Source organism: Lytechinus variegatus, chromosome 12, assembly GCF_018143015.1.
Source record: "Lytechinus variegatus isolate NC3 chromosome 12, Lvar_3.0, whole genome shotgun sequence".
In the NCBI taxonomy this organism is placed as follows: Eukaryota; Metazoa; Echinodermata; class Echinoidea; order Temnopleuroida; family Toxopneustidae; genus Lytechinus; species Lytechinus variegatus.
The window spans coordinates 30,144,256-30,170,537 of record NC_054751.1 but is presented as its reverse complement, the minus strand read 5'-3'; the positions used below and the strand labels follow the sequence as shown (position 1 = coordinate 30,170,537).

The window sequence follows — 26,282 nt, the reverse complement described above, 5'->3', positions numbered from 1 at the left end:
ACTGCCTACATACTCTCACTCTGATGATAGCTCGTTTGGGAACACACAGAATCCTGCTGATGATTTGTGGGGATGCAGAGGGCTCATGTAAGCTCATGAAAGAGGTGTGCTGGCTCGTCCATCGTCGTTGCATCGCGCTTGGGTAGGTGGGTATGAAATTCCTCGGAGGTCGTCTGCCACATCGCGGGGAGTCGTGTGTATTTAGAGCAGCCAGGAGAGGCTACTCTAGCGGTTTTGACGGCCATCCCAGAAAATTAACGGGTTGCATGATCATGCCGGGGAAGAGGTGGTTATTTGCTACATTTGATTCGTTAGGGGGTAGGTGTGAATGAATCCGGCTTGGGAGAAGACGGATCAAGCGGGTAATTCGTTTAAGGAATCGACGGCTTGGTTTAATCCAGCCTCGCCGCCCAATCAGGTATGATGATACGATGCGTTGAGGAGGGGGGGGGGGGGGGAGCTGAAAAGAAAACACCCTCGACAGACATATCATGCACGATGACACTTTAAAGTGAGCTGCAAAACGGGAGCTAGCCAAAGGCAGCAAAATCAATTACTGGGACAAAGCGGAGAGGAAGTGACGTCAAGAAATGAATATTGACGTAGAGCTGCCGGGCTGATAGTGGGATTGTATTCAGGTGGCTGGTTGAGGAGGCCATTCTGAGTCTCGCTGGCGCGCTGATTGGAAGTCGTTTTATTCTCAGGGTGGTGCCAAGTTGTGAAACAATTGGGACTGCTCTTTTTGCTACTTCTGCAGTGTGTGATTTGGTTAATACTAAATATTTTTCTTCCTGCTTTTGTGATTTTTTTTGCCACAACAGGTTTTGGAAAGGAGTTGGAATTTAACGAGAAGTTACAGGACTGCTGCATCGGATAATAGAATCTTAAATTGGGTGAGCATATACAATTAATCAAATTCTTTCGAGATTAGAATCATCAATTGAATTTGCATCTAGAAAAGAAATAATGTACTGAAAATGCTTCAATATCTACTGAAGATGAGCTGTGTAATACATGTGTAAACAGTATTTCAGAGCTGAAAAATTTAAGAAAAAAAAATGAGGGAAATTTGTTTGTAAATGTAATAAATAGTAGTTGTAATATAAATAGAATCTCATTCTATCTGGAGGTGTTGCTCTCTGTTTCTGCATGCATCGCTCTGCCTGTCTGATTGGATCTACAGTTGTAAATTAAACATGTGTGGGTCTGATTAAATATGAACTTGGAATCATCACATCTCGTAATAGTTTTGTCCTTTCTGTCAAATTATGACTCCCAGCGAAGGTTCAGTAGGGTATGAATACTGGCATCGCGCTGGCTGTGGCCAACCCTTTACATGAATGACGTTGTAGTATAAATTCAGTGAAGGATAAAGCAAATCATTCATCCCATTAAAATCTTAATCTATATTCAGCACCCAGAGAAAATAGGTTTTTAATATGAATATCATTTTTGTTATAAATGGTCAGTGGTTACCTTAATATTTAGCCAGGTTGGTTGTCTTTTTCTTGATAAGATAGGTAAAAGGTGTATGAATTCCCATAAACTACTACATGTACAAGTATGTAAGTATGTTAAACATGGCTTACAACTAGATCTATCAAGGACTTTGAAAGAAGCCAACTATATTAATTTAAGGAAAGAGATTTGTTCCAAAATAAACCCCAGTTTCACTGGAAATGAAAATGGCATTTGTTCTGTTGAACCTGACCCCAAAGCAGCACATTTGACTATGTTGGTGTAACTTGCCCATCTGAGTTAGCTGACCACCTCCCTTTTGCCCCCCCCCCCCCCCAAGAAAAAAAGAAGTAGATATTGATGCCCCAGATTCACGGTGAAAGCCGTTGGTAATTAATTGGTCTAATTAGGGAGTATCATGCAAGTACATTGTATATTGATTAAAATTAACACAACAAAAGGTACTTGGAAATTTACTGACGGGCTGTATAAAAAATGGAATTGCAGATTGATCGTTTCATAATGGCAAGTAATATAATGGATTTCATGCCAGGCTTTGGAGGGATTTGACTCTTTATTGGTAAATTTGTCAAATGAATCCCCTAGACTGCTGCCTCGTTCTAAACTAAAGCATTGGATTCATTAGATTGATCCAGATTAATTTGAGTTGTGTGTATAATCTCCTGTCTGTGGCTGTAGCTTTGTTCACACGACATGAATGAAAGTTAGTGTTTGGCCCAGTTGTATCTCAAGGTTTACTTGTGTTGTAGTGCCAAGTCAATGGACTTAAATTTATTAAAATGTTCAAACTTCATTCTGTCTTCATTGGCCGACATTTACTGGTAAACTTGAAATCATGAACCGTGATTGAAACTTCTGCTAAGGTTCTACCAGTCGTGTGAACATTGCTTGTCCAATTTGATGTTCTGTGATGTCACAGGCATACATCATAGAAATCTCTGGGATTAGCTGGATTTCTTGAGAAGATGTTGACTCATTGAAAAGAAATTGAATCATTTGTTTCAACCATCTAAGACATGAAAATGTTTCAATATTCTTATGAGTTGCCTCTTGACTCTGCTTTTCTGTTTAGATCAACCATGGATTTTAATACCTCCATGGATAAACATGTATGAAAAGTTGATTAATATTCCAGTCATTTCATGTAGATTATATTGTGTAATCTCATTTGATGCTCCTCATTAAAAAATACTTAGGCAGTGAGACAGGCCGTTCTTTTCATCCTGAGAAAGCCATTAGTCCCACATCTTATTATTCATGTCTGGTACATACTTTACACACATATACGCTTTGGTTTACAATGTGTCTGCCTTCTACATATCGCAGCCACTATCTTAATTATTGTTGAATATTTTGTTGTCATCTTCATTATTATCTTCATTTTCATTGCCATCATCATCATCATTATTCATCATCCTCCTTCGTCGTCTGCCTCATCATCAGTCATAATCATAATCAGCATCATCATCATCCATACCATCATCATTGTCACTGTAGTCATCATTGTCATCATCATCATCATTACCAATCACCATCACCATTATCATCATCGACATCATCAGCAGCATCTTCATCAGCATCAGTATCATCATCATCACCATCATTCTCCTTCCCCCTCATCATTGATCATCATCTTTATCGTCATCATTGCCATCATCATTTATCATTGTTGATCATCCTCTCTATATGTAAAATAATATGAATAGACCCAATGGACATTGGATATAAGTAAAGAAATAAATTATTAAGAACATTCGTTTGGACTGGAGGTAATGATTTTTAAAGGGATTTTGGGAGAAAAAAACATGCCCCCAAATTATGAACTATTTATACCACTTAAAGTCTGAGTGTAAGCTCTGTGGTAATGTGTTATCGAAGGGGAAAAGACAATGATCAAATTTCAATTTCCTGACAACTGTCAATAGCTTGCAGAGATCTATATTACACTGCTCTGTTTGAAAAAAAAATCATTGTTTTCTACTCCAGTTTCTTTTTTAACACCTGAAGTATTTAAATGTTTGTCAAACAATTGAACTTTGGGATAAAGCAAACACATTTAGCACTTTGTTTCAACTTAACAGTGAAGAATAAATATGTGCAGGTTATTGGTGTGTGCTCTTTTGTAATTAGTGATTTTTCTTATCATGTCTGAAGTGATTAAAGAGTCTTTAAGAGATGATGAAATATGATATTGATGAATTGTTCACAGATCTATTGCATAGTACATCTAGGGGTTTTTAAAAATACTTGAATCAAAAGCAGTTTTAGAAAAGTGCGTCCATTGACCAATCTGTAATACAGGAATGTGGGAAGTATGTTTGACCAGGGAATTCTTGGTGCTCTGGTTTGACCAACAAAAATGTTTCTAATCCCTGTTTTAATGATAGCTGGATTTATATTAGCGCTTTTTGCCTAAGGATATAAAGCGCTGCTACTATTACCCCAGCTTTAGCTCGAGCTACCATCACTGGCGCTCAGTGCATGCAGGGAATTAATCCTGCCGGGTACCCATTTACCTCACCTGGGTCGAGCGCAGCTCAGTGTGGATAAATACATCACACACAAATTTCATCTTACAGGAATCATGTCATTATGTAATATTTTTGGTTCTGTAAATTGGACTGTTGCAAGATATACCACCTATACCTCTCCACTTCAAGAAGTATTATCTGTATGGATATGGTTCTGTTTATAAAGCTTGTCACACAAAATCATAGTAAAATATAAAGGGATTCCTTTTTATCCTCTACATGGGGTCATTGAGGGATGCTCCAGGCTGAAGATATTCATATATCACTAAAATTAACAGAGCAAAATGCTGAAAATTTGATCAAATTGGATAACAAATAACAAAGTTATTGAATTTCAAAGATTTGCATTATTGCGGTGAAACAGTTCTAGGCATGTCTTCATGAATATTCATTAGGTGGGCTGATGATGTCTCTTGTTCTTTTGTATTTTATCATATGAAATTAGGTTTATTCAAAATTTTCTTACCAAGAACTAAAACAAATGAATTCATGACTGATTCAATAGCTTCGTTATTTGTTATCCCGCGATTTTGTTTGAAATTTTTAGCATTTTGCTCTCTGTGAATATTCATTTAGCATTATTATTTTTTGCTGCAACGTATTTCATAATAATGGAGACACATTTAGGAAAAATGAAACAATTATGATTGCATGTAATAACATAAGAAAAAGGAAAGTGTTGATGTGACATCAGCCAACCTAATGGAATATTCATGAAGACATGCCTAGAACTGTTTACCGGAATAATGCAAACCTTTAAAATTCAATTGCTTCATTATTTGTTATCCGATTTTGATGAAATTTTTAGCATTTTACTCTGTGAATATTTATTTAGTTATAAATATTTTCAGCCTGGAGCATCCCTTTAATATAATCAGGGATGCCCAAGTCCTTGATATGAATAATGATGAACCTTTGTATTCTTGTTTTAGCTGCTCTGCTGATGGGAGGAGCTTTGTAAAGTACACCAACATGTACTTGCCAAGGATGGATTGGCAGTTATTTTCCTTGTTTATGCCAAAATTACTGTCAGTTTCATAGAAAATGATGTCATTCTAAAGTTTTACTCATGTCAAAGGGAGTCATTGTACTGATTTCCACCAAAGTCTCCTATTATTTATCTCTTAAAAAATAAGAAAAATAAAAAAGACATGTAATGACTGCTAAGCCTTTTGAGTATGTAGCAACTTAACTGCTTTATATAAAAGTGACATCCCTTTGAATGTAACATGCATCCAGAAACAGTTGAAACTCTTCTGTAAGAAGGAATCGAAAGAGGGTCTCCTGTGAATGATCAGAAATGAAAGGACAAACTGTCTAATATTGAATGTTCTCTCTTCACTTTAATGAAGGAGATTTTGTGTTATCACTTGCATTAAAATGAATGTACGTCAGCACGAGAGTCTGAAGGATATTACGGGACCCGACTAGAGTCCTTCTGACACTTTAAGCAGATGATTCACCCTGTATCGTACAGAATAGCCATACACTCTGTTGTCCTGCCACTTTTCTAATTAATTGATTTCATTAGAACCCTGTCGTATTGATTGAGCCCGACTCATTCTCTGTATTTTTAGCCTGCCACGGCCTGTTAAATCAATTGGACTGTTCTGCATATCGCAAGTTCGTTATCTATTCCACATCCATGCTGCGTAGAAGAAGTGTATCGAGATCAAAGACCCAGTTCTTACTTTTGTTATGCTACACGATCCAGAGCATGCTGCTTCTTGCTTTATAGTGCCTCTGGATCATAGACCCTGTTCTTACTGCTTTTATGGTACGATCTAGAGTGTGCTGCCTCTTGCGAAGGAGGAGTGCATCTGGATCGTAGGCCCTGTTCTTACTGCTTTTATGGTACAATCTAGAGCGCACTGCTTCTTGTGTAGGAGTGTACAGTGTATCTAGATCTTCAGAACTTTTCTTTATACTTATTTTGTATGGTAAGATCCAGAGCATACTGCCTCTTGCATAAAGGAGTTTATCCTGATCATAGACCCTGTTCTTACTGGTTTTCATAGTATGATCCAGAGTGCACTATCTCTTGCTAGGAAGGAGTGTAATTTGCTCATAGACCTTGTCCTTACTGCTTTTATGGTACTATCTAGAGCGTGTTGCCTCTTGACTGAAATACTTCACATGCATATAAAATTACTAGTGGGCTAAATCATACCATATATGACATGTAGTGTTGATAATCAATTTATAAACATTCTGTGAATTGACAATACAATATGTAATACTGTCTTAAACCATCTGGGGCCCGTTGCAGAAAGAGTTGCAATCGATCGCAACTCTAAAAGTCATGCGCAACTTGATTTTCAACCAATCAACAGCGCGCATTTTGGAATTACGATTGATTTTTTGACTTGCGTTTAAACGCAACTCTTTCTGCAACGGGCCCCTGGTCTTGATTCACTTCAGAATAGAACAAAAGGAAATGTAAAGGGTATGAAAAAAATATGATTAATGAACTTTTAAGTAAATTGCCTGGTTTCCATATTTTTTCCACGAATGTAAATGGAATATCTATAGGGCACTTTTTTCATTCCACCTACCACATAAACATCATAATGTAAAACATTTCATAAATTGTATTTGATGGCGTGTGGACCACCCTGCTCCAATAGCTAACAGGTATATATACATGTATATATGTAAGTCACAAAAAGTCAAGTATGCTGAATGCATAATGATTGAACACAGTCTAGCAAACAAAATGTCTGGCAATTTATGCCAGGCCGAGTGACAAAAAAATCCTCATTAGCTATTGGGTAAAGAATGCAAAAGGTTATGTGGGACAATATCATTTGGGCATTATGCGTGATCCATTTACCGCTGGGTTTTCATTCCCGCCGATGCATGAAAGTGATGCGTGGTGGCAGGTATTCTTCTGCTGCATGCCGCTTTGACCTGGTCTGTTGAGCTATCATGGTATAGTGAGTAAAGTGTAAATAATGTCCTATGAATTTGATGGGCAATTTATAGTGGATAGGTATGTATTTGAAGAGTAGTTTACCATCTAACATAGATAGTAAATTCTTAATGTGAAAATTTTCTTTGTCCATTTTTTGTTGAAATTCAAGTTATTATTTAGAATAAGTCTTTTGTAGACCTGTACATAATTCCACAGAAATCGTTAGTAAAAAAATCAATGGCATTGGACTTGACCACTTTTTAAAGGAGATAAAAGAATCAAGCATCTATTCTTGTAATCATCATCATCATCATCACCACCCCCACCACCACCATCATCATCATAATGATCATCATCATTGTTATCATCACCATCACCACCATCATCATCACCATTATCATCATCATTATCATCATTGTTGTCATCACCGCCATCGTCATTATCATCATCGTAATCACCATCACCACCATCATCATCACTATCATCATCATCACCATTACCACCATCATCACCACCATCATCATTCAATGAATCATGATGGTGATGATGGTGATAGTGATTATCATCATCGTCGTCATCGTCATGATAATCCTCACATACTACCACCACCACCAGCACTACCTGCTTCTCATTTGCAACATCATCATCAGATTGCAGATCTATCATATTTTCATGTAAAAATAAAACTAAAACTAGGGAGAATTCACTTCCACACTCTCCAGCAGTAACTGGTTCTTTTTGTGTGTTTCAGCCATTTTTTGTGAATCAGAATTTAAAAAAAAATTGCATTTGAGCTTATCAAATTCACTCGATTACACCCTGAGCATAAAGAGCTTATTATGCTTTATCACGTGCTTCATCCTTTCTTGGACCTACATGTACCCCTTCTCCATACAAATTTATCAAAGCAGGCTTTGCAGGCAAGACTTGTCGATCCGATGTCAAACGCTTACATGACCACTCCAGTGCGATCAATGCCATTATCTTCACAGATGCTTGGCTGATCAATACGACGGCTGTCCGCCAGAAGGATGTAAGAGCTAACGGCTGTCAGTGGCAGTTAAGACCTTCTTGCTGGTGGCAGTTGCAGCATGGCATGGGAGCCTGTCAATATAGATGATAGGAAGATGTAGGGGTTTTGCAATAGGGATGGAAAAGGAGAAGGAAGGAAGGAAGACACACACAGAAAGAAAGAAAGAAAGAAAGAAATGAATGGTTTGGCCATGTAACTAGACACAATAGCCCTACTTAACTTAAAATAAAGTTACATTGATTAAACTATCTTGCATGTCCACTCTAACATTAACAAAATACAGTCCCATACAATTGCATAGGGATTAATGGTGTTAAAGGGATGATAGGAGAAAGAGATGAAAAATGAGGAGAAGAAATACGAGAAAGATAGACAAGGATTGGTTATTACAATGCCCTATTTATTTTAGTATAGTCATAGTTAGGGCACCTTGTATGTATGCTCAATAACAAAATGCATTAATCTTGGCTTGCCGTGGGGAGATGCGCATGTTCATGTAGAATATAAATGCAAATTTACAACAGATATTTTTTTAAAAAGTGATAGCGAAGATTTGATTTACAATGAAATTCTTTTGTGGTCATTTTCGACCATTCAACAATTACAATTATACTAACGAGTATTTTATTATTCATGTTGCGAGAACACAAAGAGTGCACCCAATAAATGCTGGCCAAGATAATGGACCGATCGAGTTGAGTACTTGGCATTCATAAAGGTACAGCAAGTCAGCAAATCTGATTTTAGAGGGAACAGTCAACTATATGACTTATAAATGCACCATGTGATGTACATGTACTAAAATATGAAATATTACAAAAGTATATTTTAATTTAACTTAATATCGCACAGAGGTAGATCCAGAATTATCCAAAGGGGGGGGGGCAAATTTTCCCGCTGAAATTCGACAGGCAATTAAAAAAAGTTTTCACCTAAAATTGAAGGAAATTTTTTCTGCGGAATATTTGACAAGCAAAAAAATTGTTACTTTCAAAGGGGGGGCATACTCGAGTAAAAAAGGTATATTTACATTACAAATTGATAATGGCTCTCAAGGGGGGGGGGGGCACGGGCTGCCTGTGTGCCCCCTCCCCCTGGTATCACTGATATCACACATGGCATAGTTTTTATTTCCCTTAAATTGCCAACAGTCAGATATCTTGCAATATACATGCATAAAATGCCACAGCCCTATTGATTTATCAGCTAAATTTGGGGGGGGGGCAAGTAGACATTTAATTGAAATAGGGACTCTTGTATCTAGGCTTTCATGTAGTCCTTGTGTTAATCAAACTTGAAAGAGCAATATGATTCTATATGTGAAATGTCAGAAGTGATTTATAATTTATCCCTGTATGGACAGTGTCTGCTGCATCTATTCAACCCACAAACTTGATCATTTAAATCATATCAAATTGCCTGGCCCAGGTCTCACCCTATGTTGAACATTTACCAGTAATATACAGCTTTGTGCCAAATTACATCTATGAAGATTCTAACATCAGAAACCTCATTTTAAAACGAAATAAAACACTTTGTTTATAGTGAAGTCTTCCTTTTTCTTTTTTTGTTTTGTTTACTGAAGTCTTCCTTTTTTTCATTTTAAATGCTATATGTTGCAATGGAACATTCAAAGATAGAACACAGATGTTGTAGACATTAGTGGGCTGATAGAAATTAACCCCCCCTCCCCCCGTAAAAAAAAAGCGAGGGGGCGAAAAAAAAGGTTCAAGCTCAAGTTACAGAAGCGATTTGTCTGTCTGACATAACCAAGAACAAATATGTGCTCTGATAGAGGAAAAAGGAGAGAATATTGATTGTAGAAATTAATTTGATGAAATTGAAAAGGAAAAGGGGGAAGAAAATGCAAACGCAGTAACCGTTGCCTGTCGTCGTGTTTGAGCCGAGATATCATTCATATTTAGCACTGAAGTAAAATGAAGTGACATCTGACAATGATTGTGGACATCAGTACAGAAAATATGCTGAGAAAATGCAAATGCCATTTGCCTTCTTGTTCAAACCATGGGGGTAGCCACGTTCAAACCAATGCCATTGAGGCACTGGTATAAATGTGAGCATTTCATGTAATATTCATTGGCACAAATCACTTTGCACCTGGTAAGAGAATAAGAATAATTTGGTGTTCAATAGCTAACCTTTTTCATCGCAGGCCAAGTGTTTGTGTTGGTGGTAAAGATCATGAATTTATTATCAGAAATGCAAGGGTAAAATGGTTCAATCGAGTGGTTATTTGTAGAATGTGAAGTTTAAACATAGAATCATTACAGAAAAGGCTGTTTGAAATAGTAAAGAAAAGGAAAGCAGTGTAGGAAAAATGTTGGATAGACTAGGTATTTCAGTCGGTTGTGTTATTGATAGAACAATAAAATTCATCCAGTACAATCACCAAAACAATAGATTACTTGTCTTTTAAAACCCATATCAATTAATGAATTCGAATGAATCAATTCGTTATTTCCATAAAAATGGAAAATTAAACAAGAATTGATGTCTGTATCAATGTAGCATTTTAAAGAAACAAGTTTTTGAGACCACTTCTTTTAAAAAGACAGTACTTCTTTTCTACTTTATTTTTACTGCCAAATTGAATATGATACTACCCTAATAACTTTTCACCCGTAAGACAGACTATTGGTTTTCGGTAGGTAGTTTCAATAGGTGTGAAAGATAAACATTATGATTACATTTTATTAGCTCAATGTACTTGATTGTTTTCATCAATAACAGGCTATCCAACGTTGGTGTTTCATTACACATTATACCCTTCCTTATTTGATTTTCAGTGGGTTAACGATCGTTCTAAGGAAACAATTCTCACCCTGGCGTAATAATTGCGCTATGTATAGAGTTATGTCTGTAATTATGTTTCTGTGGGGTGTTGGTTGTCTATTTGTGTTACCTGACCGCATGCTCTTGCACCTTGCGAGTATCTTCGGGTGCACCTGTGCTTTTCCCATCCTCCATCAATTATCTTCTTTCATTCACCCTCATCATTATGAGTGTACATATATACTTGCCTCAGACTTCACCCATCTCTCTCTGCCTGTCTTTATCTCTACCTTATTTCTTCTTTCCTCTCCCTATTAGTGTATCTTTCTGTCTGTATGTCTCAGGCAAAAAAAATCCAGAGGTTACTTTTTCTCAACCTGCTGCAATAACGTGCTAAATTGTAGTGAAGAGAGATTTTGTGGGGGTTTTTTTGTAAAAAATTTGTTGGCCCTTTTGAGCATTTCAGGGGCAAAATTTCCCTTGGCCCCCATGTAATTTCCCCCCTAATCTGTCTATCTTTCCTATCTCCATCCCTCCACGCTATCCCACTCTGTCCAAACATCCTTAAAGTTAAAGGCCTAGTCCACCCCAGGAAAATGCTGATTTTAATCAATAGAGAAAAATCAAACTAGCATAGAGCTGAAAATTCATCAAAATCGGATGTAAAATAAGAAAGTTATGACATTTTTAAGTTTCGCTTAATTTTTCACAAAACAGTGATATGCACAACTTGGAGACTCATTCGATGATGTCCATCACTCACTATTTCTTTTGTTTTTATTGTTTGAATTATATAATTCATTTTTTATAGATTTGATAATAAGGACCAACTTGACTGAACCATATAGTATTAGACAAGGCTAATAACACAGGTTCAGGAGGGAATTAATCGTTGTTTCACTTGACAATGAGGAGAAAATTAGAATATTTCATATTTCATATAATAAAATACCAAAGAAATAGTGAATGGATGACGTCATCAGTTTACTCATTTGCATACCGACCAGGATGTGCATATAACTGTTTTGTGAAATTAAGCTAAATCTTAAAGTGTCATAACTTTTATATTTTGCATCCAATTTCGATGAAATTTTCAGTATTATGCTTGTTGGATTATTCTCTGTCTATTCAAATCAACTTTTTATTTTGATGGCTTGTCCTTTAAGAATCCACAAATGCATGGATCATTGCATAGATCAACTCCTACACCCACCGGCAGACTGACAAACGCATACGTCAGCTTTGATCTCGTTAATTAACGATCTCGCCATGGTATGACATCACAGTTTGGATGTTGGCATTCGTTATTAATTATCGTGGGCCCGTATCGGAAGTCCTAAGCATCCTTGACTTTGTTATTGAATAAACCATTGATTTCATATCGATTTCATAACCTTGGAAATGCTTCCCTCTTCCAATGAAATAATGATTTTCAGACTCATCGAAGCATGGGTTTGTTCTATTTTTGAACAAACACAAGCAATTACCTGTATGTTGGATTTTTATTGATCAAGTACATTTCCTGTAATGAGTACACAATATCTTGATTGTTCCAAAAACTAGCAAAATATTATAAATTTTGTGAGATGATGACATAATTACATGTTAAGTATTTATACACTGTGGTAGATGGATGATAAAAATGGAATGTGCCATGAAATAACTTTGTAATAAAACAAATTAATCAAGAAATTGAAAAATATGTAACTTCATATTTTTGATATGGGGGAGGGGAGGGGGGTCATTTTCACATGTAAGTGTATACATGTACTGGTTGCATGAATGCTTTTATAATGTTGATGTAAAATCATAGTTGCTCCATAAAAAGGAAATTTGGGGCTACAGTCGGTTAGTCTGTCAGTCAGTCTGTTACAAAACTTTAAAATGAATATTCTAGTAATTCTTGAATTGAGTATTAGATTCTTTTCTCTTCTTTTCTTCTTATGTCTTTCAGTAACAATGTAACACTCAAATCGCCTTATTGAAAAATAAAAGAGAGATAGATGAAAGATGTATAGTGACCAATACAAATATACTTTTGCTGTCCAATGACCACTTAGAATTCCATTTTCCATGATAATGCTATCAAAGGAATATTCGTGATGACCCACTAGTGTTATTTGTCAGATTCCGGGAATTCTAATCAATCCAGACACAGTCATCCTGAGTTTTCACTTTGATATTAATCAGATGATGGGGGAGAAGGAATTCATTCCCTTTTCAGTGTTCAATTTGGCTGATATGGATAAGATTAGGAGAGACATAGTACTTCATATTGAAAGAGACATTCTTGCACGTCATAGGCTCGTTGATGGTTGTTTTTTGGCAGTTGATGGAAAGATGATGTCATTTGAAGGGTTAAAAAGTGAAAAAGATAATTGAAATTAGAGAAGAAGGACTTTAAAACTTGGATGGGAGAAGGATTTGCTAGTGGGAGAGGGAGTAGAGAGAGGCAGGAAGGTGAAATAGAAATGGACATTATGAAAAGAGTGATAGTGAGGCCGTTGTACTACTAATGAGGTTTGAAAGGGTATACTTATCTGGTTCTCAGTGTTTATGATAATAATACTTGCTTTATGGTTCAACATAAATATCCTCAGAAATTTTAGTTTGTGGGCTTGCCAGCCACTCTGCAGGGCCAGATCAATGTTGCTCCATCCCTTGTATCATTGAATGCCAAACACAGAAGCAGCGACCCCCATCCTTTCAGGTGGATGAAGTGGCCTGGGTTTGAAAGGGCTTGAACTCCGGACCTCCCATTTGTGAGGTGGATGCTCTACCAACTGAGCCAACACACCATAGTCTTTAGCCTATTATTATTGTACAGATAGTCCTGTAAGAAGATTTGATTGTACTAGAAGGGAATGCAAGAACAGAACAGGGACATTTACTTTCAGAACGTGGAATTCGAATGCTTCATTTTTGCCTTTGCGTAATTTTTAGTGGGTCCATATCTTCCTAAGATAGCAATGAATGCACTCACACACCTTTGTACTGTACCTGAATATTTCTACAAGTGGCTGCAGTCATTTTCCAACTTCATGGAGCAGTGGCCGCAGCTGAAGCAATGTTAACCTGCAGAGATAAAAAGATAACGAGGCTCTGCTTTTTATTCTCAATGCATGACACCTTTGTATAGTACAAAATCAGCTTATACAATGGTTCCATGACATTTGCTCTGGCGACAATTGCTACTCTGCAATTTCTACACACAAACGGAACGACAAACTTCATTCCTGGATTCAACACTAAACCCTATCCTAGACCTTTCCCTGGCCTTAACCTAACATTAAACCCTATTATAACCCTAACCCTATCTATATCTTAGATGAAATAAAGCCCTGAGCAATTGTCGCCAGAGCAAATGTCGTGCTACCGACATACCGCACATATATACTGAAGGCGTACATACTGTTTTTATGTACATGTAGCGAATAGGATAGAGGGAAAGATGCCTCGAGAATAACATTACCTTGAAATTAGGGCAAGACTCAAGAGTGCGACCGTCACTTTTCCCTTTCTCTTCCCTTCTCACTTATTGATCAGGTAAAAATAGACCCAATTAGGTAGGAGGATGTACTTTTTTTTCCATTTTATCCCTCCTTTCTATATCTCTCTCTCCCTCCTTCCCCCTCAGACAAATTTATTCAGAAAGAAAACCCTTGGCTGATCATCACGTGTTGAAAGATACACACGTGGCGGTTTGATTCAATTACAGTGAAGCGGGTGCATGTGACGATCCTGTTGCGCTTCCCTGTTCTCCGGTCTAGAGAGTGGAATTGTCAGGCTGCTAGGAGGATTTGGCAGGGGGGGGAGGGGGAGGTGGGGAAATGTCATGGTCGTAGTGATCATGGTTGTGATGGAGTGTTGGGATCAAATTATGAAGCGTTGAAGCCGATGTTTTGATGTTTCGTGCGTTTTGGATGATAATGCTTCATTTGGACTTAGAATGTTTGCTCAGGGATGGCATTGGAGCTGAATTACAGAGATGACAAAGACAGAAAGAGAGAGAGAGAACATATATGAGAAAAAGAGAGGATGAAAATGAGAAAGCTCTAGAGAGATGGGGAGATATTGAGGCTAGGTTGGTTGCCAAGAAAATACATTAATCTTATCGACCGTGAAAATTGAAGAAAAAAGTGTGAACAAGGTAATGTAAGGGGATGGACATCTTGTCAGGCATCTGTTTCAAACTGAAGTCAAACAACGACTGAAAAGAGCTAGAGAAAAATAGAGAGAGGGAGAGTTAAGGACATTGAAAATGATAAGAAGCAAAAGATGGAAAAGAAAGATGAAAGAGATGTGGAGAAGTTATCCTTGTATTTGATGTTGAAAATGTAATTTTTACCTTTGTTGTAAGGAATGAGATGAGGAATAAACAAAATTTTTGTGAAGTGGAGGGAAAGAAGACAAGATTGTTTGTACAGTGTTTGAAGTATTTGAACAAAGTGGGCAATCGCATTTGCTGACGCTTTCCCTTGAAAACTGCTGCTTTTATAACACCATAAAACAGATCCATAGATACGAATATTATTAGATTAGTTGTTCTATGGTATGTAGATCTATATACTACATTGAATTTATGCAGCTTCGTCTACTAATACATGTTTGTGCCAGAGAATTTCTGTGTACATGCATGTAGGAAACGTTCTGTGCTTTTTGATAATTCCATTTATTGAATTGTATTCTTAAGCATGACATTGACTATGTGTCTGATCGTAATCATGAGAAGTGAGGGAGGAAAGAAATGACAATTTGACAGATGAAAGCAGGTGGATTAAAAACACCTGTTCACTGGTAAAACAATACTCTACATTTACCTATAAGCATAGCGTGTTTCTGTCCATGCCCTGTATTTAAAAAGTAAATGAAACCTCTCTGTAGATTTTTTTTTACTGCATATATCGTGGCATTTGCATGAATACAGATACAGAGGATCAGAAAAAAAAATCTGGCTCCATAAAAATTAATATCTCTCTTTTTGTGGGTGATTATCAGGTCATTAAGTTTTATGGGTCATTAGAATATTATGGTTGTAAGTTTCATTGCCGCTAAATGGCAGTGAATAGCAGTTATGGGATTATTTCAGCTTGTGCAGGCTTGTTGTTTTATCGTTTACTATGCCTTTGCTAGAACCAGTGGTCGAACAAGCTTCTTTTTGTTCGAAATCATTTTTAGGAACTATTCAAACTATTGAATTTCAAACTTGGTACATTCTAATGCTTACCATTGCTTACTACTGAATACATCTATCTCATGTTCTTGCTTGTTTTGAACGAATATAGAGATATCCCCCCCCCCATTCGGTTTCGCGGCCCCTGATCTATACTTTTAATAATTGGTGAAATTCCTTTTTTATGTGAAATCAAAATATGCTGATGCCAATGAAATGAACAAATGTACTGTATTCACCGAAAAAGACTGAGGGGTGAATGAACGTGAATGTTGTTTATTACCTTGTCAAGCTGATAAATTATTTCAGGGTTAGTGGATAGTTGACATTTTAAGTGGCCATTTTGAGATAATGAGAAGCATGCTTCAATCACTATCACTCTAATTCCAATCTTGTATTTTCAATTCAGACTGCTGTACTTCAGGACGAGTGTCTATGATGAAGATGTGGGGGTCGATGTGATAGAGAGTGCTTAAATTACTATTTCCATTTTCAACTCTTTGAGTGAACTTTTACCACATGCATTGGGAGAATTCGTCAAAATACTGAGCAGAGTAAAAAATGGAATGGGGATCTGCATAAATAAAGCCAAGTGGCCTTGTGTTTAAGCATTGATAGCATGACATGGTATAAAGAAACAATAAGATAAAGAATTAAACGTGATATATAAACAACAAACAAAAACACAAAAAAAACATAAAAAGGTGTCAATCTACAAGAGAAAAATAACTACATATTTAAGATATAGGAACTGCTTCAGTCTTTTTTTGAATGACTTTTGATACTGACTTGCTTTCAGTTACATCTTTAAGGGTGGAGTTCCAAATCACAGGGAAATTATGTTGTACGCATTTTATTATGAGTTTTAATTGGCCATAAGTTGAACAAATCTCTAAAACGAGAATTGTGATTATGTATGTATACAGTGTTTAAGGGTCCACATTTTATGTATATTAAGAGGTAGTTTATTCTGAAAATAAAAGAAACCAATTAATGCAATAAAAAAATAATACAAATCATAAATACTAAGAGAAACAGTGGGGCAGAATGGCGGCTTGATGATGACATCCCATTCATATGTGAAGGGTTTTTTCTGAAATTTAAATAATTTTTCCCAATTTCGTTTGACTAAAATTGCCCCAAACAACAACACAATAATTAAGATATGACAGCATGAAAGAATTGTATAATAGTAGAAATGCAGAGGTTTTAACATAAAGCACATGAGCAAGGGAATGGATCCATGTGAAACGGATTGATGAGGAATATTGTATCCGTTTACTACCCTAGTGATAATACTGTGAATCTATATATTTTTTTAGCAACGGCAGCTACAATGCAGTCGCAAGTATTGTTGGCTGACATTGATTTTAGCACTGTTGCCTCATGAAACTGAGGAACATCACACATTGTGAGCTGGTACCCAGTGGCAAGCTTTCAAATCAATAAATTCATGTAGCGTTGAGGAGAGACATCCTAGTTTTAATTAATGCTGTTTAGTTTGATTAATGTTCAGTAGTGTTGTATTACTGTAAAGTGCACAGTAGAAAGCAACACTGTTTAAATTTTGTATACATTTCTAGGCAATGCTATAAATAATAATGATAATAAAGTCATATTTTTACCCAGGGTATCCACCTCGGTTCTGAAAACTGTTCTACTAGCGGGCCCTGATTAACATTACAATTATTAATGTTGCTTACTATATGAACCTTACCGTAGTTGGTTAATTAGTTTGAGCAAGTTTTAAAATCTCAAACAACAAAGTTTTTTTTTAATATTCAATTCTCAAAAAATTAAACATGGTTGTTTAGCTGTTAAACAACTACTCTAAGGTTCATTGTAAACAGCATTGTATAAATTTTTTACTGTGATATACTTTGCCGTGAGAGCAAGTTGATTTGAACGAGAATAGTATATTTGAACAAGAAAAATAGTGAGGAATATGGTGAAGTTTGCATTGTTATAACCAGTGAACGAAAATAATTGGGCCGATAATGATAATGCACAATTTCTTGTATATTTTGATTTCATGAAATTATAAATATTCCAACTTTCTGTTAGTAGAACATGATTGGTTTACAGGCCTTTAGCCAAGGTTTTCAATTTGGGGCTTTGATCCCTTTACTCTTCCCCTCTCTTCTCCTTTTCCTCACCTATTATTTCTTTTTTGTATTTTTTTTATTTTAGGGGTCCAATCAAATATACCCCTGAACAAGCCCCCCCCCCCCCGCTATTTACATTGATTAATATTTATATCATTATAATTAAAGATATTCCAACTTTCTGTTAAACAACATGATTTGGTTACCCATGGAATGTGTAAAATAAAACTTGATTCTACAAAAAGGAGATTCTTCTTGTAAATACATTACATTTGCCCATTTAATCTGAAAAATAAGTCAGAAAGAGATCCTTGTGCACATTTATGGTGATTTTATTAGTCGGGTATAAAGTTTAATTCTGTCAAGCTTCAATCAATCTAGCCGGATGTTGAAATTCCACATTGTCTGTAAACATTTTGTTTATTGGCACAGCAATATCCTGTTGAACTTCCTATGACAAGTGAGAACTATTTTATTTATTTTAGAGTTCAACAATTGGTTTATATAGTTTTGTTTTGCAGAAATGTGGGAGTTTTATGTCGATATAGTCATAAGGCTTCCAATGAAATTACCGGTACTTGTAGCAATGAACTTTGTTTGATTGATATTCAGTGTGTAGATCATTTGTTTTGGGCGGCAGATCCTGCCAAAATATTTGAGCTGTGATTGTTTTGGTCAGTATGGCTTGTAAATTGTCATCATTCGGAAATCTGGGGGTTTTAGAAGCGCAGTAATACTTTTTAATTCTTCTGCAATGATAGTTTGTACTACAGTAATCGTGAAATTTTGTCCAAAAAAAGGGTTCTTTAAAGGTAACATTTATTTCTCGACAGGAATTTTTTTTGTCTTGTCCGACGTGTGGCATTCATGGTGCACCTACAAATTATGAATTTATGTAGCAGTCAGTGGAGGATTTTAAACTTCTCCACAGAATTTCAAGAGCTATGTTATAGAAAAATGTAATCGCTCTCTCGTTATCTCTTTTTGTTACAGGATATCAATGAGAAAGACATTGTCAAGCAGAGGATATAGTCGTTGATTACCTCAATAAAGAATAGCCTGAAGCGGAGAGGATTTATTCAGTTACTAACTGCTCATGGGAAGGCAGAGAATTTACATAATTCCATGGTATGTTCAGTTATTATGTTCTCTCCACTCTGTAATAGCCTTGGTGTAAAAACTTACATCTGGGAGGTTTCTCAAAGACCCTGTTCTCATTACAAATTTAGACACTAGTTCTCTGGAAACTGGTTCAGGAAACCAGCTTGGAAGATAGCTCTGCTGGCATTCCCATTTCTAAACTACAAAGCGTTCTCATTGCTGCAGGAACGTTCTCAATGGGGTGGCATGTTTCGTGTGATATTTTAGTGAAACTGCAGCGTAGACATTCTACACACAGTGTGTGAAGATCGCTTCCTCAGAATGGTTGTGTCTTTTCCTTACGCTAGAACCAATTTAACATGGCAAAGCGATTATGTAAACTAAATCGCGAGGTGGTTTTCCGAACTTTTTTGGAAGATTGCTTCCAAGACTGCTCCCAGCGTTCTCTTTTCATGTTAAACTAGTTCAAGGACAGTAGTGAGAACGGGGTCAAAAATTTCATTGTGATGTGGGGTCACACTCTAACTCCCGGCATCACTGTATTGGTCAGATCATGCTCATCGGATGTACACTACAGCATACCCATCAATCACATTACATGTTACTTTTCATTTGTGCATCAGCATAATTTACACATGACTCCTAAGTTACACTTGATTCTTTTTTAAACACCCCCCCTCCTATGGTGTCATTTATTAATCTGCTCTTGGACAGAACCTCTTTGTATCTCTTCATCCTCGTAAAACCCTCATGAATTAATTTGTGTACTTGTGGTATTTGAATAACAACTGCCTTTTAAGTTCTCTTCATGTTTTAATTCCTTCTGATATTCAAATATTCATTTAGAGTCCAGGTCTAATGGCAAAGCTTAGCACACTTAATTGCACTTTATATGTTGATTTATGATGTAAGTCGAGAGTTTGCAGTCACAATGCTAATTACATATACATAGTGCTAGCCTTATTTGCACATTTAAAGTAGCTCTACTTAACCTCAATTGTTTAAGGCTTAATTAACGACTTGGTAAGAAAATCGTAAAAATGTCCTAATTGGATTCTTGGAACACTGTTCATGTTTGCTGTCTGCGAGGATGATACAGTGTATTTCAGATACACTGCTCCTTAGACCTGTAGCAAGTGCACTCTCTCACACTTGCACTTTCACTTTTATCAACATGATTATAACTTTTTCATTTGAATATTTCTTTCCCTATCTACTTTTTTGTAATATTCCTATTTTGTGTTATAAAAGATACATGTATTAAGTCTCTTTTATTGCACCGTTTGTCTGGTTTTCCTTCCCCTTTCCTTTCGAGGCCTTTATCAATTTCAAGCTCTAAGCTTAAGATGGAGGTCTCCCACAGTCCAAAATGTATCATGTTGATATATGTATCTCGTATTGTTTTAATAATTAAAAAAAAAAGAAATTTATCGGGTATATATTTTAAGTAGATTGTTAGAATGTGTGTTTGCATATGTTTAAAAAATAATATATCAGGTATATATTTTAAGTAGATTGTTAGAATGTGTGTATGCATGTGTTATTCATTATGTCATTTGCTTATTATTATGTTATGCTGAGAATAAATGATTACACTTGTATATACTTTTGTTATTGGAGTGTGTAAACAATGAAATGAATCAAATCAAGTGTGTTCTGATTAGTGCAAGAAGGATATAACTATATGAAGCTTAATACATGTCCATATGTATACACAGTATATGAAGCCGATTTAATTTATCTTTTGAACAGTCCATGGGTGGTGCTGTTGACACCAGTTGACTAGGGGTATGTTCAATGTCAATTTTCAAATTCAAACAGCAAAACGAATCATGATTAAAAATGTTATTACAAAACCCAGAACACAAATGCAATCAGTGGGGTACCGTTCAGTGTCCAAAACCTGTTTATACATTGATCTTTGAATTTCAGTTTTTACTCTTGACTGGAATAAAAGGGTTAAAAAATAGATATTTTGTTCTCATACAATTTGTTTTCTCCCCCCCCCCCCATACTTCCAGTATCATATATTCTTGAAGAGAATACTTTCACGATGATCAAATGCTAATTATATTACATGGGGCCCCCATAATAGAATGGCATATTAAGCCTTTGTGGATGTTTTTGTACTTGGCCTGTGTAGACCTACTTCACAACGTCTTTGTATAAAGTGGCCTGTATCCCTGATCAATAGCTCTATGCTCTGATCTTTCTCTACGTGAACTTGATTGATAATTAGCTTGCATGAAGAAGATAATGAGTTTTGCATCACTTGACGAGACTTAGAGAAACACCTTCAGGCAATTAGAATCTGGTATGGTACATTAAAGGCAGATGAGCCTCACTCAACAGTAAGTGAACTCTGCATTCACTTTCTAATGCTACAAATGTTGCGCCATCTCAAAATAATACCGAAATCCAAACTTGCAGAAGTTGTTATCAGTACAAAGATATGGAATGTTTTGTTTTGCTCCGAAAATTGCAAATTTTTAATGGTTATCAATGCATAAAAGAAGGTAGGTTCAACTTCGTGACCCCAACATAGATTGATTCTGTGTAGAGCTACAATGATTTTGAGTTTCTTTATTATTATTATTTACAATATGCTTCCAGGGATATTTTTTTTCAGTGTTGAGTGCAGCATGGTCAAAGATATTATCTACCATTTTGGAACAGTGGTGCATGAAGTACTGCTTGTACCACTGGATCCATGGTAAATTGATATCTTGATTTTCAGAGCGTAATTGATTAAGTCACAATTGCATGAGCAACAGAATTTTGGATTGCTTACATGAACCGAGATATGATAAAGAGAGACAAGATTTGTCATACAAATGGTCAGTTGAATAGGAAAAGAGAACAAGGACATAACACTGGAAAAAGGAAAGATTAACCTCCTGTGACTGTTTTGATGCATTCACATACATGTATGTAATTTTTTTAGAAGTACTGGTATTTTGCAAGATACATGTATGCAGTAAATTCTTTGAATCTCTCCAGTAAATGCTATTTCAAGACGATTGTACTCTATCTTTTCACATTCACAGGATAGTGCATGGCACGATATCGAGTCGTCTGGAGATGCTCACAAAAAAAGCAAAACTAGCGAAGCGCTTACGTTTCCTGGAAATACTTATCATGAAACTTGATACTTGTAGGTGCAATATACAACACACGACACGACAATCGTTGTACACATACAGCATGACTTGACACATTGCTTGCATTCATCTATCTGCGTTTCCGGTTGTGATGAGTGGAGGTCTTTAGAAGCCTTCACACCTCCCTGACCAGGAAAAATACCCAGTGTTTTTGGACCTTGGGAGTGTTGAAAGGAAAGAATTGTTAAACATTTCATTGCAACAAAGTCTGTGATATCCGATGGTTACCATAGTAACAGTTCTTCTCAGCCTGTTAAACTCTAAGTTGTCAAATCTAACAATTTGCAGTGAAACATTCCAGAGGTATTCTAACCTGATCAGTGCCACATATTACAAAGAGTTATGATAGATCCGATCAATCACAACTTTGGACGGCCAGCAACGTGAACATCTAAAAATGCAAATTTATTCAATCTATTTTCTAGATATGATGTACGTGAACATTCATACATTTATTGTTCCCTTGAAGATTCAGTGTGATTCTCTTTGTTTTAAGGAGATTGTGCAAATTCTCTGTAGAAAATAAATTATACCACCGATGGATTTCCATGGAGTTTCGATGATTGGATCAATCGCAACTCTTTGTAAGACGGGGCCAGATGCGCCAGGCATTTTTCGAAATTGAAGCAAAGTAATTGTACTATCCATTGGAGAAAATACACAAAATTATTATGTAATTTTAGATATTACAAGAAGTTTGCAGTGATTTACCCAAGGTTGCATAAAATAAAATGCAATGTGGAAGCAAATCAGAATTTGCAAGGTCATAAATAATTGAATTCTTTTATTTAAACATTGTGACCCTCATAAACTGTCAAAACTTTTATCTCCATGTATTTCATGCTATTGTGAATACAAGAATTTTTTTTGTAAAAGTAAATTTACAGAATATTCCCCTTTTTTCCGATTAGGCAAGTGTGAAAATGCCCCCTTTTTTTTAAGATTGCTCCATACAAGTCATATGCGTGATAACGGGGAGATGGCATGCTCCCCAAAGCTGATCATCTCTCCTCTAAATTGAGTGATCAAATATCAAACTGTTTGGAGAACGGGGAAAGTGTAAATTTCAACTCCAATTGAGCTCCTTTGAGTCTCTGCCTGCCTCTCTCTCTCTCTCCTCTCTGTTTGTAACCCCCTGCCACTGGTACCTTCCACCTACATACTTCGTTACCACGAAGCTCGCGGCTCTGTAACTGCCGCCTTATCGCAACGTGCAAACATCCGGATGTGGAGCGGAATATGAATCCAGTAATTTGTGCCGAAATTGGCTTTTCGGTGCATGTATTTTTAGGGTTTCGTGTTAGGAAATAGGAGGGGGAGGGGATAGCGATCTCTTTATTTGTAGGAAAATGAGGACCTTGTTTGCCTCATAATTTGCATTAGTATATATTGTACGTGATGAAATGGGGACGTTTCACGGAAGTTTGAGTAATCAAATGGATTCAGTAATTTGTTTTCTGAGTTTGTGACTTGAAATACATGTATGTTTTAGATTATGTCAAAAGACATGATTTTCTGACCTTTAGAAAATTTACAGTTTATTAGCATACAGTCTATTATTAGTAGTAATATGAATTACTTACTTTCAATAAATATGACACAGTCTTGATATAAGCCTTCATCAAACTTTCTAATGCAGGGAGTAGAAATCCCATATAGAATTGGATCTCTACATGTACCTGAACTTGTGCATGACAATGCCACTATTCCTTGGTGAAAAAAACGAAACATTCTGGGTTGACAATTTTCACTCAGTCTTTAAAGTTTTGAAGGCCAGCAATATGTTATGTTGGAATGTAATGTATGAAGTCATGTCCTCCAAAACTGTCATGAATTTCTTTTCTTCATACTTCATACTGGAGTTCAATGTATATTTTAAAATGATAATAATGCAGTTCTTGTAATAGCGCATATGACTCCCTATGCACTTCCAAAGGACTTGGATATTATTACCCTGGCTTAAGCCCTGGAGCCTTGTACAGTGCGGTGGCATTTCAAGGAATATATTCCTACCAGGAATGTTGTTGGGTTTGTTAGGTTTTACTCGTAAAGACCTTCATTTTGTTGGATGCAAGCATTATACTCAGGCTTATGGAAGTTTGAAATGTGAAGGAATTGCTCTTGATAAGCCTTGAAGATAAGGAGGTTTGTGGCTGCAGTCAATATTTGACAGCAAACATCACCCTGTCTTCAGCTCCCAGGGTACGTACTTCATCTTCAGAAATCTGCAATAATCGCCAAAAAGACTGGAAGGTGTTGCCCAATATACCTCATAAAATAGCCCTGTACAAGCCCAGTCACAGTTCCTCTACAGTGGCCGTAAAAAAATAGTCAAAAGCAGCAGTTTTAATGATTTAATCACAATTTTTGTACCAGGTGGTTCATATGGAAATACATATTAAAAAAGTTGGTATATGGACTCGCCATATGGGCAGCATAGGGTTATATGTGAACAGCATAAGGCAACGCTAAGACAGATCATTCATTTTTTTTTCTTGTATGGAACAGGCAATAAATCATTGCTGAAGGTGATTACACTCTAAAAACAGAGTAAAAATTTACCCAATATTGGGTAGAAAGGGAACAAGCATGTTTGCTGGTTAATTTTTTCCCCCAATATTGGGCAAAATGCATGTTTGCAGGGTGAATTTCAACGCAACTTTACGTGAAATTTACAAAATATTTGGTGTCTTTTTACCCAACAAGCATGCATGTTCCTGTTTTACCCAATACTGGGTAAACTTGTTTTAGAGTGTAGTCCCCAACAATTAAAAGATTGCCATCATTAATTGCAAGGTAGTCCCCCTATAACTTGAGGTTGAGTTCAAGATTAAACACAATTTTGAATGAATTGACATAAAAAATAGCATCTAAACAGGATATTTTACTACTGTATTGAAAAACCTGTCATTTGTCATTTACCAAGCTTACATTACCAAGTGCTCCTTAAATAGAGAATATAATATATACATGTATGCATAGGAAGAGCTGTAGCATTATAATCTCAAACTCATTTTGTTTCTTTTATAAAACTTTGTCAAAATCACCAGGGAGCATCGAAATTGCTTCCATGACATTGATGCAAATTGATTCAAACAACATCAAAGAAATCTTAAGATTTAAAAAATGTGAATTTAAGTAGTAATTTTGAAGATTTAACATTTTTTCATCTTACAACAATATTCTCCAATGAAATCCCTTAAACAAAAAAATAAATTTGATTTATGTGAAAATGGAAGTACCACCGACATTTCTTTCATAGAGTATATGATCGTTGCGTAAGTTAAGAGCGTTTCGTAAGTTAAGAGCGACTTTAAGAATGACTGGTGATCCTTTCTTACGCGATAAACCATCGCCTATGGTGTATACCATTTACCGAAAGAAAGGATCCCCAGTCGTTCTAAAAGTCGTTCTTATCTTACGAACAGCTTTATGAAACACCCACCTGGATTATAACAAGATTTTCATTAGTGGAAAAAATGAAGATATTGTCCTTTCTCTTTCAGTCCATTTTAAAAGGAGGGTCCCATAGTTCATTATGGAATTAAATCCTTCAAAGTAACAAATACTTGAGAGATGATATAATGTTTGGTGTCATACACAATGTGTTAGTCCATGGCTACGCTGGCGTCTAAAAGATTCGTTCAAGGGTGCTTTATCCCCCACTTCAACAGTCCCTCGGAAAATGCAATTACTTTTTAATTCTTTATGGACGTGTTTACATAATTGGAAGCAATGTGTTGCCAATTTGCACATAGGCGGACTCATCCCGGCAGATCAGGGTGAGAAAGTGATGGTCTGTTTTACAAAGGAGGGAAATGTGCTCTTGTGTTTTTGTACAACTTCATCTTGCTATTTAAACTCCTCTTAAAATGGAGTTTTGTTGCTTAGCATCATGATTTGGAAAGCTGGCTACTTGAATTAGTACATGTACACCAAAGTGAAGCATGATTTGTACCAAACGAACACCTACCTGACACTGCTCTGAAACA

The 26,282-nt window shown here is 36.2% G+C and overlaps 1 protein-coding gene across 1 annotated transcript in view; it reads left to right on the top strand.

The window, feature by feature from the left end:
* LOC121425489 (high-affinity choline transporter 1-like) overlaps positions 1–26,282 on the top strand; it is a 92,828-nt gene that overhangs the window by 22,906 nt on the left and 43,640 nt on the right. Inside the window, exons 2-3 of the mRNA XM_041621558.1 lie at positions 822–893; positions 19,022–19,156. The gene's annotated coding sequence lies outside the window, so the exon portion shown is untranslated. The remainder of the gene's footprint in view (positions 1–821; positions 894–19,021; positions 19,157–26,282) is intronic.